The sequence below is a fragment of the Thermobia domestica genome, chromosome 1, assembly GCF_964235325.1.
Source record: "Thermobia domestica chromosome 1, izTheDome1.hap1.1, whole genome shotgun sequence".
In the NCBI taxonomy this organism is placed as follows: domain Eukaryota; kingdom Metazoa; phylum Arthropoda; class Insecta; order Zygentoma; family Lepismatidae; genus Thermobia; species Thermobia domestica.
This window is the reverse complement of record NC_137454.1, coordinates 377,972,804-377,983,560: the sequence shown is the minus strand read 5'-3', so window position 1 is coordinate 377,983,560 and position 10,757 is coordinate 377,972,804. Positions and strand designations below refer to the sequence as shown.

The window sequence follows — 10,757 nt, the reverse complement described above, 5'->3', positions numbered from 1 at the left end:
GTCAACTTACTGAAAATAGCTTCAAGCATTTTTTGTATAGTAACAAATTTTAACAAGAAAGAAGAAAGCAGTGATTTATATGTTACGATTAAAAGCAAGCAATATTACAATATTAAAATATGTTATAAAAGCTTTGCTGAATATTTCTCTAGTCGTGCAAGGAGACTACCTGTTATAAACCTTTATGAGTGGAGAGAGCGTTGCGACATATGCTCACAAATGGCGCCCGAATGGGTAATTACTTTTTGTAGTAGTATACTAGTTGTAGTCACTTATGGTGATTCCTAGTATACCTAGAGAATAATAAGTTGAGATCAAGTGTGAATGAAACTTTGAATGTTATAATACACAGTAATTCACACGTGTGATAATGAAGTACAATAATTATAAAACACACATTTTGCAGTGTTTGAATGTGAAAATAAATTGTAGATGTGTATTACAAGTAATTTAAAGCATACACAGAGGTTTTTAACAGTTATTCCCGCTTAAAAAGAATCAGTAATGGTTTGAGATAATCCTGCACCCATTCTTTAAACTCAATTGCTGTTTAGAAGAGAGATAATATTGTTGTTTGGGCTAGTGTTAATAAGTTACCGGTATATACATTGGTTAATAAGAATTAAAATATACTGACAGCGATTTGAGTTCGGAACTAAAGATTATCACGTAAGTTTATTTTGTATTTTTGCAATTATTACTAGCATTATAGGCTACATGTTTCTACAAACATCGCGTGCATAACTATTTATAATAGATGATAATTTTAAAGGAAAAAGAAAACGGTATTTTTTTCTGAAGTAAGCAACCTTGATGTCAATCGACTCACTTGTCTGGTAATTTCCATTCGAATAATATCGTTGCATACAGTGTTTTCTTCAGAAATAATGTTCCAGGGGGGCACTGCTGATACTATTATATTATATTATATACGTATTATTTTGGTCTGCTCCGGTGGGGCACTGCACTGCCCCCCACCCCCACCCAAAAAAACGGGTCTGAAAGAAACATTGTTTGCATATAGCAAAATACTAATTAGCCGCTATCATTGGAGTTATATCTAGCATTTTGGTGCTAAATTTACCATAATTCACACGCACTTAGCATCTAACATCTTTTGTTTAGCATTTTGGTCAAATCTAGCTTCATTCTTTTCTCTAGAAAACACAAATAGAACGAAAATTTTATAGTTGGAATCATAGCGATGGTTGGAATGATAAAACCAGTTCATATTTCTACTGTGTTCTGTTGTTAAATTTACCCAAATGTTCAAAAAGTATTCAAGAAGTAAAACGTGACCCTTCAGTAGATTTATCCACTGCTTTTATTATTATGAACTGAAAGCCAACTGCACACTTAGCCCTACCTGGAATATTTCTGTGTCTTTACCGAGGGTTCACACAATTGCAATGTGGGTAGCAAATGTTACTAATAAGGCAGCAGTTGCATTTTTTATAATACTTTTTACTAAATGAACAATCATTTTTAGAAGTTTGAACGTAGCCTACATTTGCTGGCCTGTCAATTTATAGAGATCGGGCCAGTGACGCAGCTAAAGTTAATTCAACGAACCTTCTGATCCTGGTGTAAACATTGCAGAATTGTATTACTCCGCCAGTCATCGGATGATTGGCTATCGGTCAGCGCTTCTTTCGAGAAGCACGTGCTTGTACCCTGTCGATGTTTTACTTATTTTCCGCATGTGACCATATTGTTAACTGTGATTCGCGCTAAAGTTGGGTCAAAACCACTTTCAATGCATGCGTATTCTCTTTTATTGCATTAATTCAATTTAGTTCTTAGATAAAGTATTATTTTTGTTGTCTAATTCTAAGAAACTCTGGTAATGAGCCTTATAAGCAAGGGCTATTTTCTTCTGCCGCATATGTGTTCTAAAGCTCTCTAATCAATAAAATCAAACAATCACCACGTGTATTTGTTTACGTGAGGTACTGAACGTTCCTTGAATAAACTTTAGGTTAGTTGTCGCCCAGAGCAAGAGCTCGCCTTAGCGTCCACTCTGACCAACCAAACCAAAATGCTCCCTGATTATGCCTGATATTAGCATCACACAGTAACTCTCCTATTCCATTTTTTCAAGTGGTAAAGCTTGATTTCAAAGTTGCAGCACATAATTTAGTTTCTAGTACAGGATAGAACACGAAGCTAATTATTTCATTGCCAAATAATATGAGAGTTACATGCTTAACATATTCTTATAGTCTTATCATAATAACTGCAAATCACAATGTTTTTGGAATTATATCGGGATGTGCATAAGTGTAGAATGAATCAACAGTCTCTTGCTTTAGAATAGAATATTTAAATATGACTAGGGATGGGCAAGAGTCCAGCTAAAACTCGATTTAAATTTGAGTCCAAGGTAATTTTCTTTAGTCGAGTTCCGGGCCGAGTTAAAGTTTTTGAGGTCAAGTTTCGCATCAAATCGAGTTTGATAAATGGCTCGCTCGCTTAGCTCGTTTTGAAATCATGATCTGATTAGACAGAAAAGCGAGAGCCATGAGAAATATAAGCTGTAATGTGGAATATCTTTAGTGTTGCTCACAAGAGGGGACACTGATCGAGTGCTCTCATCTCGTCTCGCCTCGATAACGGGACGATAGATTTGTAACGAGACAACCTCTAATGTCGTGAGAGCCAATATAAATAAGTATACCCTGTAGTTCATACCATCGAAGCTGAGATCTTGACGGTCAAATTTTTGAGCCTAAGAAACCCAATCCGTGTAGTGATGTCAACCGGCTCAGCTAGATTCAACTGAGCGAACAGCTCGAGCAGGCCCGATTGGGACAAAACATGGGTTCGGCTCAATTGACCCTCGATATTCATCTTTAGGGGTACAGAAAAATGTAAGTTCTTTTTCACAAAATGATCTTGTCGTATTATCATTTCAATCGTTATTATTTATGAATATTGTATAAATTTTATCGGTACTTATAGCCACCTACCCTTCGCAATAGTTATAAATTGTTCTTATTAGTAATGGGAAAAGAATTTAAGCCATTGTTTGCCTCTGAGGATGAGTGTCCTAATCACGCTCGAAATATTGGAGAAAATATTGGCGAGGAACATTCTTAGAAGAGTAATTTGTGGTATTCCATAGGCTTAAGAAGTAATTGTAATTATTTATCTTTAATGTGCGGGAATGCTTCGGAAGTTATATGACAGAGACTTAAGCATATTTATTTCAATGCTTCGCTTATCATAATTTTAAGTATAATATGAATACTTTACTCATGTAGCGTAAAATACGTACGTGGGGAAAAAACTACAAGAGTTAAGCAACCACAACGAAAATGATAAAATGACCCCAAAGGTGAGAATGTGGGACAGTACTACGATGAATGTATGAAATATGCCACTATGTCTTTAAACAAATTATTATAACTGTTTCCCTTTTCTTTTTAAATTTATTTTTCTCCCTTGCTAGCTGGGAGTTCATGGCTTTATATATATATATAAGCTTTAAATACTATACATTCAAATGATAGTATTTACAAGATAACGAATGATACATTCTGTACTAAGATATGTAAGTTTTAAACATTAATTCCCATTTACAGCATACTTGCTTGACACACAAAATAATCTTTAACCTTAATATTTTAGAGAAAAGATCTACTTGGAAATGCGATAGTCTTCTGTATTATAGAAGAGATGATAGTGTAATAATAACCTAAGCTGTTTAGAAAATTTAACCTTAGCATTTTGACAGCATTTGCAAGTTTAGTATATACATATGTTGTTCAGCCTACATTGGCCAATTTAGACACCTAAAAATTTAGAAGAATCCATGGCGCCAGGTCCGTAAGTGCTCGATGTGTTTCCCTTTGTTCCTAACAATAGCCCGACAGCGTAGTTTCCACTGTAATCGGCTACTCTGAAGAACTAGAAGGGGAATCTTGTCCCATTCCCTTTGTCCATGACAGCTTTCCAAAGTCCTTCCACAGTTGTCACACGCCGTTTTCCCAAAGTCCGCTTCAGCAATCCAAAACCACAATAGTCCATAGGACTTGCATCTGGAGATTTAACAGATATCTCATTTAAAGGCATCACCTGTATACAACTTGCTTCCTCCATCTCCCTGTAGAATTCGACAGACAATCGTGAGGTATGTGATGAAGCCTTATCCATGTGAATGCGCACCAGATTGGCGTCATTTCCGTACATTGTTGGAGTCTCATGTTCGTAGATCGGCCACATGATCTGCTCCTGAAAATACTGCGAATTTATTTTGCAGTTCTTTGCCACCCTACGAATCTTCAGTTTATCTCGATAACAGTACACAGTAACGATCATGAACCATTTTGGGAAAGATTCTTTACAGACACGGACCCACCTTCTGAAGTTCTTGGCGCCTTTCTCTCGGTACATGATGGCTCTCGGTTTGCCGCAGTCGGAAAGGGAAATCCATGCTTCATCGATGGTTACGACATACATCCACCTTTGTTTTGCCAGATGCCGTTCGTGCAGCTTCCGGGCGTTACACTTTAGTTCCTTTTGGTGGGCATCCGTGAGAAGATGGCCGCGAGCTTTCATAAATTTTTCCAGCTTGAGTTGATGGTGTAAGATCCGGCTCACAGTCCCGAAAGACACGTCAAGACGATTAGCCATACACCTTTGTGTTGGCAGGTTTTCTTGCATTGCCATTTGCGAAGTTTCCTCTGCATGGTGGAGGTAGCCTTGGTGCATTCCCGCTTCCTAGGCAACTTCGTTGGTGATCCAAATGGTGGAGCTTCGTTGCTTTTGTACTTTTTAATAACATTTTTATTCCACTTACACTAATGTTGCAACCATTCTTCTTGTACTGTTTTCTAATGACAGATACACTAAAGTGGGCGTCATAAAGAGCCGAAACATAACCTTCCCTAAACCGGTTTAGTTTGGGCGGCATTTTGGTCACAGAGCGAAAACCCACACACTTGGAAACAAATTTAACACAACACTCACAACAATGGTCCTGTTTTGTGCGTTATTATCGTCCGCGCGAAAAAAAAAACCTTCGTTCCAGGAAGCCACTGCACAACACTGCAGGACGCCACGAGCCAGGTCGGGTGAGTTCATTCTGCCCGGAAGGGGGAAGGAACGAAATTGGCCAAACGTAGGCTGAAAAACCTCTGTAGGCTAATTTTACTCCTATGTAATAGTTTCTGAGCTACTTAGCCTGAAGTAATGCAAATGAGCATAATCTTTTGTGATATTAGTATTGCATTATGAAAGTCAGAATTTAATGGAGAATTGCATTTATTCATATGAATAAATGAGATTTCGGGAATTTCCATCTAACAGAGAGAGAGAGCGATACACAGTAATGGGAATGTACTTAGCCGTTGATGGGAAAGCAAGTGTGGTAGATATAAAAGGGAAATGGTAGCATTATTTTTAGTGTTTCCTTTTGTATCGTAGATACTTTTGTTGAATGGCTGATATTACCCCATCAAATTATTTTATATTATTAATTCGAAGTATAGATCTGGTTAATTCTACTCGTATATATTGATCTGGTTCTATATAAATATTTTTACTAGGTACTAGAACAATTCTACAAGAAATATGCTAATAGAACATGAGTAAATTATTTACTTTTATATTTATTAATTCTGCACTTAGTTACTCTTCATATTTTTAGGTAGTGACGTGGGTTTTATCCACTGACAAACAGCCAACAATTATTGTTCTTCCTCAGTACCTCCTGGAGAAGGATAAGTCTGGTTACGAAACTATAATAGAGCATCTAACAATGTAAGTATCAATTCGCTTTCACAAGATCATGTTCAATTGCTGAAATATTACATGTTGATATGTTACGTAGTCTTATTTAAATGAATAACCACTCAGAACTAGTGACGACCCCAGAGGGGGAAGCGGCGCTCTCTCGGAAGTTAACCCTACTCCCCGAACATGATGTGTTTTAATGTAAATGAAATAATATAAAACTATCCTTCTCGGGAAAAAAAATGTTTTCCTATTCAGTTAAATTCTTTACTAATAGTAATTTGAACATAGAACCATAACTTCATGGCTACAGAAAAGAACAGAAAAATACGCAAACATATCCTTGTCAGACATTTTGAAATTTAGTTCCTAATGATTCGTTTTAGTTGTTCTTTATCTGCTATCTTTATTCATAGTTATCAATCCAGACACTACGCTAGCTAGATACCGTCCACGGTATTCTAATTCTTGTGTGTACGTCCCAGAAACGAGCAGCATTCCTCAGGGCCTGTGATGACTATTTATATTGCATATTTGAAAACCTTGTAACAGCGTATTGCAAGTAACTTTAATTCATAATTTCATATGAATGAAGTTAGAAAAGAACAGCTTACAGAAAAGATTAACGTTAGTTAAATCTAGCTTATTTCGAAATTGTAATTCTGCATTTCATTTTGAGCATAAGAAAAGCTGAATCCCTTTATAAAGTAATCTTGCATAACCTTAATATAGAGTTCCGATTGCAAAGTCTTTTGGAGGAAGACTACATTATTCTAGCAACACATCGGTAGGCATAACGCAGGCCAATGGTCCACATAGTTGGAATTATAAAAAAATACAAGTTCAAAAATACGTTAACTCAAGATAGTTTAAAGCATATGTTGGCCACCAACAATTAAAAGTAATTCTTAAAAAAAGTGAATTACTTTATTAATAAATGACGTTGCTCTACATGGGCGATGATGAGATTCACCTATAATAGTGTTGCTACCAGAACATTGTTGCCATATTAGAAGGTGTTTTTCTGAATACATAAAATATATAGTCTTTAGAGCTGCCAAAACTGCAAAACAACATGCAGTAATTGTCCCACCCGATAAAGGTTGGTACGTACTAAACATCTACACCAGGAATTACCGCAATTATTATTATTATTTTTTTTTTCAGCTTCTCACAATTGATTCACCGCAATTTGCAAATTTCTTTCATGTCTCTTCCTGTTATTTAAATAATTACTCAATTCAATGTTACGAATTGTTGCCATTGGTTTTCTCCTTAAAATATTTGCATGGGCAATGCTAAATTTTGTTACAACAATCAGGTTTCTATTCTTGCTTCAAAAGATATGGACAATCAAAGTTTCGGTTGCCTAACTTTTTAGTATCTGCTCGAATCCGACGGTGAACTTAGATTTCATAGGTATGATAATTAATCTTAACACTAGTTAAGCTATAATTTATTAACAACGAATATAAACATAATATCATATGCTTATTAAAGTTCCTTACTTACTCGAAGTAAATAACGCCTTTTTATTTATGCAGCTGTATACGTTTCGGCAAATGGCTATAGCCATCCTCAGCACGAATCGTTTTAGAGAGCTACGGACTGTCTCTGTATCCGTACCTTATGTATCTCTAATGGTCCTTTAATTAAATTTTCCTTGTACTTTGACTTTTCTGTCTTCGCTCTACACTTTCCTTGTACACCTAGCGGTTTGTAATGAATAGTCTTGCTTTCGAAATTCTCATCGTGTTTCAAGTAGCCTCTATTTCATTTAATTTCATTGATAAACATAATTTGGTCGATAAAAACGGACAGAATTTACCTTTTATAACGATTACTTCAATTCTATTCCTTACACAAAAAACATATGTTCTAACAATTTTTTCTTTCCGTCTTTCTTTCTTTGATTTTTTAATCTACTTTTTGTTTTTTCATCTGCACATTAAAAATTCTTAGTCTCATTGAAACTTTAGGTTCGTGAAACGATTGCTAGATTGATATATATTCCTTAATTATTCCTTACTACACTATAATCTAAGTTTACAGTTCTCAGATACACAAATTTACAAATTTAAGTTCTAGTTCCTATTGATTACTCTGCTCCATGCATAATATGAACGTACTGAGACATAAGACAATCCACTTTTGGTTGAAAATTCTGCATTTTCTCTTCATTCAAACTCCTTTCTTCTCTATTTCATATTTCTCAGACTCTGTTCGCATCATTGGAATTTCCAAATTCTTACTAAGTAACAATGAAACTACAAAAGATCTACCAAAAACTTTGTCTATTGAGCATTCGTCTTGTATCCTAAGTAAAAAATAAATTTTGTTAAATGTTAATTTAATTCAAATTACCATTTATGAGTAAAAATATTATAACTCAAATGTTCAATAAGTATTAATTCCTGCTATAATCCTAGATTTTTTTTTCTGTTAATGTTATCCCACCCTCTGTCTTGATTATTCTTATCTTAAGTTAAGATTGGGTTTTTTGTAATTGTATAGCCAGTGTTCTGCAAATGTCTTAAGAAATATGTTTCTCCACTCTTGTATCTCTCAGTCGTTCTTTGAACCCAGCTTAAATGTTTCTCTTAACAGTACCCATGTAGCATGGTCACATGAAAGTTGGTTTCATAAATACCTGAAGACAAAATTTATCTGTACAAAAATTTCTAATCTACACAATGAGTTTTCTATATTATGGTTTTCAAACCAGGTGTTAATCTTGTTTTATTTGCTATTATCCAAAGCTTTTGTTATATTCCCTATCATAAAGTTAGAAGAATCTTTTTTCTTCCTTTCGACATATGTGGATATTCCTTATATTGCTAATGATATTTCTACGCCAGATCTTTTGATGTTTTCATACTACTTTTGCTGTATCCATTCTTGTAACAGCGTATTGCAAGTAACTTTAATTTATAATTTCATATAAATGAAGTTAGAAAAGAACAGCTTACAGAAAAGATTAGCCATTAGTTAAATCTAGCTTATTTCGAAATTGAAATTCTGCATTTCATTTTGAGCATAGGAAAAGCTTAACCCCTTTATAAAGTAATCTTGCATATCCTAATATAGAGTTCCCTTTGCGAAGTCTTTTGGAGGGAGACTACATTACTCTAGCAACACATTGGTATGCATAACGCAGGCCAATAGTCCACATAGTTGGAATTATAAAAAAATACAAGTTCAAAAATACGTTAACTCAAGATAGTTTAAAGCATATGTTGGCCACCAACAATTTAAAGTAATTCTTAAAAAAAGTGAATTATATTATTAATAAATCACGTCGCTCTACAAGCGCGATGATGAGATTCACCTATAATAGTGTTGCTACCACAACATTGTTGCCAGAGTGTATCAGTTATATAATTTTAGAACGTGTTTTTCTGAATACATAAAATATATAGTCTTTACAGCTGGCAACGCTGCAAAACAACATGCAGTACTTGTCCCACCCGATAAAGATTGGTGCGTACTAAACATCTACACCAGGAATTACCGCAATTATTTTTTTCTGCTTCTCACAATTGATTCTCCGCAATTTGTAAATTTCTTTCATGTCTCTTCCTGTTATTTAAATAATTACTCAATTCAATGTTACGAATTGTTGTCATTGGTTTTGTCCTTAAAATATTTGCATGGGCAATGCTAAATTTTGTTACAACAATCAGGTTTCTATTCTTCTTGCTTCAAAAGATGTGGACAATCAAAGTTTCGGTTGCCTAACTTTTTAGTAACTGCTCGAATCCGATGGTGAACTTAGATTTCACAGGTATAATTAATCTTAACACTAGTTAAGCCATAATTTATGAACAACGAATATAAACATAATATCATAAGCTTATTAAAGTCCCTTACCTACTCAAAGCAAATTACGCCTTTTTATTTATGCAGCTGTATACGTTTCGGCAAATGGTTATAGCCATCCTCAGCACGAATCGTTTTAGAGAACTACTATTACTTAACGAACTAAATCACTGTTGTTTATTTTCTGTTTACGGATTTTCTCTGTATCCATAACTTATGTATTTCTAATGGTCTTTTAATTAAATTTTTCTTGTACTTTGACTTTTCTGTCTTTGTTCTACACTTTCCTTGTACATCTAGCGGGTTGTAATGAATAGTCTTGCTTTCGAAATCCTCATCGTGTTTCAAGTAGCCTCTATTTCATTTAATTTCATTGATAAACATAATTTGGTCGATAAAAACGGGCAGAATTGAACTTTTAAAACGATTGCTTCAATTCTATTCCTTACACAAAAAACATATGTTCTAACAATTTTTTTCTTTCCGTCTTTCTTTCTTTGTTTGTTTTTTAAAACTACCTTTTGAATTTTCATCTGCACATTAAAAATGTTTAGTTTCATTGAAACTTTAGGTTCGTAAAACGATTGCTAGATTGATATCTATTCCTTAATTATTCCTTACTACACTATAATCTAAGTTTACAATTCTCAGATACACAAATTAACAAATTTAAGTTCCAATTCCTATTGATTACTCTGTTTCGTGCATAATATGAACGTACTGAGACATAAGACAATCCATTTTGGTTGAAAATTCTGCATTTTTCCTTTATTCAAACTCCTTTTTTTTTTCCTAATTTAATATTTCTCAGACTATGTTCGCATCATTGGAATTTTCAAATCCTCACTAAGTAGCGATGAAACTACTGAAGATCTGCCAAAAACTGTCTATTGAGCATTCGTCTACTTGTATCCTAATTAAAAAGTAAATTTTGTAAAAGTTAAAATAATTCACTTTAGAAATTTATGTATTTTAATTCAAATTACCATTTATTAGTAAAAATATTATAACTCAAATGTTCAATAAGTATTAATTCTTGCTATAATCCTAGATCTTTTTTTCTGTTAATGTTATCCCATCCTCTGTCTTGATTATTCTTATCTTAAGTTAAGATTGGGTTTTTTGTAATTGTATAGCCAGTGTTCTGCAAATGTCTTAAGAAATATGTTCCTCCACTCTTGTATCTCTCAGTCGTTCTTTGA

General features: G+C 34.2%; 1 protein-coding gene across 1 annotated transcript in view; it reads left to right on the top strand.

Moving 5' to 3' along the window:
* Window positions 1-5,655: 5,655 nt before the first annotated feature.
* LOC145664534 (uncharacterized) overlaps window positions 5,656-10,757 on the top strand; it is a 179,736-nt gene continuing 174,634 nt past the window's right edge. Inside the window, exon 1 of the mRNA XM_081731296.1 lies at window positions 5,656-5,763. The gene's annotated coding sequence lies outside the window, so the exon portion shown is untranslated. The remainder of the gene's footprint in view (window positions 5,764-10,757) is intronic.